Source organism: Dipteris shenzhenensis, chromosome 21 (genome assembly GCF_047967505.1).
Source record: "Dipteris shenzhenensis isolate YYH24624 ecotype China chromosome 21, Dip_SZ_1.0, whole genome shotgun sequence".
NCBI classification, from domain to species: Eukaryota; Viridiplantae; Streptophyta; class Polypodiopsida; order Gleicheniales; family Dipteridaceae; genus Dipteris; species Dipteris shenzhenensis.
Genome location: NC_141616.1, coordinates 34296129 through 34302643, shown reverse-complemented (window position 1 = coordinate 34302643; position 6515 = coordinate 34296129).

Sequence of the window (6515 nt, the reverse complement as noted above, 5' to 3'; positions counted from 1 at the left end):
TGTCACAAGAGGTAATTTCTAATTCTGCGAAGGCGGATCAATCATCAGCATATGACCGATTTGCCACAGCAGAGGTGATGGGCGCAGCTGCAATCTTTAGGACATACAGCAAAAACCGTTGCATCCCCGAGATCCGAACTTCCAAACTTCACCTTTCTGTGAAGAATACAGTAAAAACGCCGCTCTTTTGAAGGGATTCCCACAGGCGTCCAAATTCTGCTGCTCGAAAAAACCACCTCCACCTCCACACTCCCAAAATCTATCTGCCTTAGAAAACGTCTACAGGCTTCGAATGCGAGGCAAGGTGATGATGATGGAATCAAAGTAGCGGGATATGTGGAAATCTTTGACGCTTCTAAATGGTGAAGCGGGGAGGTAGTACTGACGGGAGGATCAAAAGCTAAGCTGCGGATGACGATAGGATCGAATTTGCGTCAAGGGGAGGGAAGAGATGCATCCCCACCGAGCCCATGTTGTGTCCCCACTGCAGCGAACTGCCTAGGAATTACGCCAACTCGAGGAACAGGAGAAGGATAACGAATCGAGGATTAAGCTGTGGGGAAATGATCGGATGAATGGGAAAATGCGGGCAGACTTTAGAAAACTGCAAAAGATTGTGGGCATGATGGTATTTGTGTACGTGCATGGGGGGCCTGCAATAGACAAGACCTGCCCCCCCTTCCTTACTGCTTTCCTTCCTTCTCCTTCCCTTCCTTGCATCCTAAGTCAAACTTCTCGCCTCTTTCACACGGCTCCCCCTCCACCCATGTGCGAATCTCTCCTCCTTTTCCTTTCCTCTCCTGCCTCCTCCCCTTTGTCTCCTTCTCAGAAAACCTTTTCTTTCACACAAACCCTGCATCACAGAAACGGCTTTTCTTTAAACACATCCTAACACACCTTCCATCGCACAAATCCTTCCCTTTTCTCGGATATAGAAAACCTTTGAGTTTCAACTCTTTAAGGTTTTAACCACGGGAATTTGTGTAGGTTTTAAGCAAAAATATAACTAACATGCCTTCAAATTGGAGGAGGTTGCAAGCACAAATATAAGGTAGGATTCATACACGTTCTGATGCCTCACCTAGGAAATGTTGTTTAGGTGTTGATGTATTTCGCACATGACTGGACATTGGGCATTGATGTATCCCACACATGAGCGGACATTGCAGCAGCTTCTGCCCATTTTATTGACGTTCCACTTGTATGGGTCCACACACTAGCCAAACAAAAACAAATACAATCAACATGAATTTCATCAAGTTATTTTGTGTCGATAATACGCTCCTTCACTCTCCCCTTGTATGGACATGTGTGAACCCTGCCTAACTAAAATGCCTTGAAATTTGCAAGTTTTAAAATGTTGTATTTTCAAAATTTTCCATTGCTTCACCTCCTCTCCCTCCCCCTCCACCATCCCTCTTTCAATACTTCCATTAGCCTTCCTCCCACTCTTTTTGCTTTCAACTATACCCCATTGTATCTATCACACTGTTTGTGGAATCTGCCAAACTGATTTTCTCAAATGGTAAAATCCAAGTAGTCCTTGAGTTGACTACTCGAATTTTCATTGCCTTCATCTCACGCACCTCCATGTTCAGAAAGTGAAAGGAGGAGGGTTCACCACTATAAATAAACAACATAAAGCAACTTGCTAGTTGGCTTTCGCTAGTACACATTGTAAAACACATCAATTGTCTGCTTATATTTCAGGCGACTGATGTGTGTATATGCATATGTGGCATGCATGCACACATACCACAAATATATGGGTATACATGGCAGCTTGCATGCATGTGCACATGTGCAAGATATTCGATAAGAAGATCCATATACCCGTAATTCATCTTCTATGCCTCTTATAGTTCAACTAGGACATCAACATGAATATACTTATGCACTTATGTGCATTATATGTGTAATAAATGTATGCAAAATCCCATACTAAACACCTTTAATGTGACCAAGCACATCTAGAAATCTAGTTACATCACAATGGTGGCCTTGAAGAATAATCTTGAAATTAGAAAGTATATGAGTGGCTAGCATGCATTTATGTATACATGTGTTTGTATGCATACAATATCAATGTTACACATCTATGCATGTGTGCACACCTAGGGCTATTTGTGCATATAAATGAGTATCTTCATAGTGTTTTGCCCCATAGACATGATAGCCACTTGCACTACATCAGCGTACCCCTTCAACCGATCCATGCCCCAAAATGTCTATTCGCATGCTTGCCCCTTTGATCTAGCAAGCAATTGGTTTTCTCCAAGGTGGGAACCTATAAAGGTGCTTCATCATACATGCTTTGACAACCATTATTACGAAATGAAAATGTATCGATTTTTGAAGATTCCTTCTACTCTTATAGTACGCTCAACATAACACACAAAAGATCTAGTACAAATTGTATCATACCATACTATTTCTCAATAAATCTATAATGATTCGATGATAATGTGAAGGACATGAGTGTACCATGAATTTTGGATATTCATGTACTAGGAATTTTGATTGCTCGATGCGCACTCACATTTCTCAAATTTGGATGGCTTCCATCCATTGACATTCATTTTAGCATCATTGATCTCAAGAGGCTGTATATTTTGTATCAATGTTAGCCAACCAGGGCAAAAGTTTTTATTATGATTATACTATAAAGCTTGAAAGCTAGTATTGTAAGCCAATAGCAAGTACGTAAATGCTACCCATGAAATCAAAGGAAAATGTTGGGCTGAATTTCTTTACTTTTTAACTACTTGCAAATGATGCAAAATGTTTGAGAGTCCTAATAGGCTTGAATTGTTTTGTCACATGCCATGAGGTATAAATAGGTGTGGAAAATATCATCTTATTTGAAGGGCACATTAATATAAATATTACAAGAATAATCTAAGGAAAAGTGAGTAAATTTGTGTCTAGAAACATGCTCCAGTGACATATTTTTATGAAAATCTAGCAAAATACGAATGGTATTCAATAATTCTTGTTCAATAATTTGGGATTACACATGAAATAAAATGTGGATTACCTTACATGTAACATGTTGAATCTAAATATTCTTCACTATATGGAAAGAACATAATTATAGAAAGCCTTAAAAGAGTTCTATATAGCACATTATGACTATAGTACTTTTAAATTTTCCCATCTTATTTGAGAATCAAGCACTTTAGTGAGAATAATTGAGCACCTCCAATGTGAACACTACTAGTACATCATCTCCTTGTAAGAAAGGAATCTATGGCTACTCTTTAGAGCGCTCTTCTTAATCTTTTTGAATGTAATGCACTACCAAAATGACTTAAAGATTGTGATCACTAACATATATGGTTCACTTTAGCAACACCTAAAGAGAGCATGACACAAGATTCGATTTCAAGAGAAGTCGATACATTCTTTGACCATTGTCAACTCTATAGCATGTGTCTCAAAGTCGATTTTTTAAATTATTAAAGCACATATATAAATATAAAATGAAAACTATATAAAAAATTATCACGTTTATTATTTAAGGCAAGGCTTTTTTATAGGACTCTTGCCCTCTTTGTTTCATGGATTACAAAGTTCATGCGTGATTCTCTTAGTAAACTAATCAATAATAATATTTTCTCATTAATTTACATGCACCCACCCAATAATTAAAGTTACACATGTGAGAAGACTAGCTCAAACAACTTAACCAGTTCGACCTTAAAAATTACATGTGTGCTAGTATTTTGTCGGATGAATGCGCAATCCTCAAGGTACCACTTATTGTGGGAATGAATATTCTGTTAAAAAGATTAGAGTACAAAAATAGTGGGGATATGGAGGAACATAGAATATCTTTTTTCTTTGTCATGGGCTAGGAATAAAATTTTGTAGGCATGTGGCATTCAAGCACATGTGCCTACACATGTGCATGAGTGTGCAAACACTGATGTATGTGTTAAGAGAGAGAGAGAGAGAGAGAGAGTATGCACATCTACATGGATTGGATAGCCCAAAACATTCCGTCTTTTTCCAGTTTTCAAAATGCACTGCTTTGTGGCATATTTAACTTGGTGCGCAAAATCTTATTCAAGCTCACATAGGCCGTATTCAATGGTTACTACTATGTTTTTTGTATTCCTTATTGCTAGCTAATTTGGTGGATCATGACACGACCATATTTTGAATGTGATTACTATGAGCCACATATGTAGTCTGGAGTAATTAATGAGGTAAAGTTGCAACATCACAGGGCGTCTATATTGTAGTCATTTGTAAAATCCATCGGGTAATCTATCACAGGGTGTCTATATTGTAGTCATTTGCAACATCACAGGGCGTCTATATTGTAAAATCCATCTGGTAATCTATCTTTTATTATGAAAAACAGAGAGCATGTGTGCCTCACACCAATGTGCACATCGATGCATGTTGTGTATGGTAGTTATATGTACACCTATATGTTCATATTCATGTGTATATTGTGCGTGTGCACACGTGTGTGTGTGTGCGTGTGCGTGTGTGTGTTCACTATTAAAATGCAAAAAATGTGTGTGTGTGCTCACATGTGCACGCATGCACACATGCATGTGTGTGTGTGTGTGTGCATGTGCACATGCACATGCGTATATGTGTTTGTGTATGTCTGCACCTCATCTGCACCTACACACATGCATGCACGTGCATGTGCACATGGGCGTGCCTGGGCATGCTCATGTGTGCCTACGTGCATGCATGTGTGCACATGTTCACATATGTGCACATATGTGTTTGTGTGTGTGTGTGTGTGAAAAATAATACATGGAAAAATATAAAGTTAATAAAATTAGCAAGGGTAAGAAACAAAATATAAGGGGGTTATTTTGAAAAAATGGGGGGTGCAGTGTGCGTGTGTAAGCAAAATTTAATGAGAAATATTTGTGTGTGTGTGTGTGTGTCACAAATTAAGGATTAATATGTGTGTGTGTGTGTGCGTACAAAAATGTGTGTAAGAGTGTAGAAAAAAAGTGTGTGTGTGTTTTGGGGTTAGAGTCAGGGAGATGTGTGCATGTGCGTGTGCGTGTGAAATCTTTTTTGAGAAAAATGTGTGTGTACTGTGTGTGTGTGTGTGGGCATGCACATGCTCATGTGCGTGTGTGTGCATACGTGCATGCGTGCATGTGTGCGTGTGTGTGTGTTTTTAGATTAAAAAGTCCCATCAATAATTGAGCCATAAAATTAATTCCACCAATTGGATAAAAAGTTAAAAAAGGGAAACATATAAGGAAAGAATATTTGAGACATCTAAGTTGAAAAATGCAACTAGAGTTTGCAAAAATTTCGATCAAAATTAAGAATTTTAAATAATATTGAGTTTAAAAAACATAATATTGAAACAAGATGTGGAATCCTCAGACAGTCTAGGTTTCGAGGTCGGGGTCCACTTACTTGCCACCATCCAAACAAACTAGGTGTTAGAACATCATAGTTACGTTTCGGTAAACACGTAATGCCTGTTTTCCCCGGCTTATTATCGCTTTACCTAGGAATATAGACAACCATATGGATTCTTAGATAATTAAAAAAATAATTTAGCCACAAGTCAAGTTTAAGTCACAAGTGGAGTAAGGAGTGAACTCGGAGCGAATGAGTGCATGGATTAAGAAGGGATTAGAGGAGGTATGGGACGATTAGTGGGCTTGGTATGTGGGGTGTTTAAAAAGAAAGTGTAAAGGGAAGATTTCACGGGGGTACATAAAAGAATAATTCATAGTTAGGGAAGTATTCATGTGTGTGTATGTTCGTGTGTAAAGAAATAAGTGTATGTGTGTGAGATACATTTACTAATAAAAAATTTTGTGTGTGTATGTGGCCCATCCCTAACCCAGAGGGTAAGACCACATGGTGGGGAGTAAGCCAACCATGTGAAACTTCCTCCCCACCTACCGATAGTAAGGGAATAAAAGTGGATCAGTATGATAAGTGTCAAAATGAAAAAATAATGCCAATAGTAAATGCGTAAACCACTTCTGCAAAATAGATATAGAAGTTAGTAAAATTAAGGTGGATCACAACATGACTAGGGATTATCCATGCTAAAGAATTATCCAATGGATGTGAATTAATTGTATGGCACTAGCCTGGACCAAAGGCTAGTTGGGAAATCAAAGTGTGTGTTTAGATTAAAAAGTCCCATCAATAATTGAGCCATACAATTAATTCCATCAATTAGATAAAAAGTTAAGAAAGGGAAACATATAAGGAAAAAATATTTGAGACATCTAAGTTGAAAAATACAACTAGAGTTTGTAAAAATTTGGATCAAAATTAAGAATTTTTAATAATATTGAGTTACAATTTAGCCACAAGTGAAGTTTAAGTCCCAAGTGGACTAAGGAGCGAATGAGTGCATGGACTAAGAAGGGATTAGAGGAGGCATGGGACTACAATTTAGCCACAAGTGAAGTTTAAGTCCCAAGTGGACTAAGGAGCGAATGAGTGCATGGACTAAGAAGGGATTAGAGGAGGTATGGGATGTGGGCTTGGTATGTGGGGTG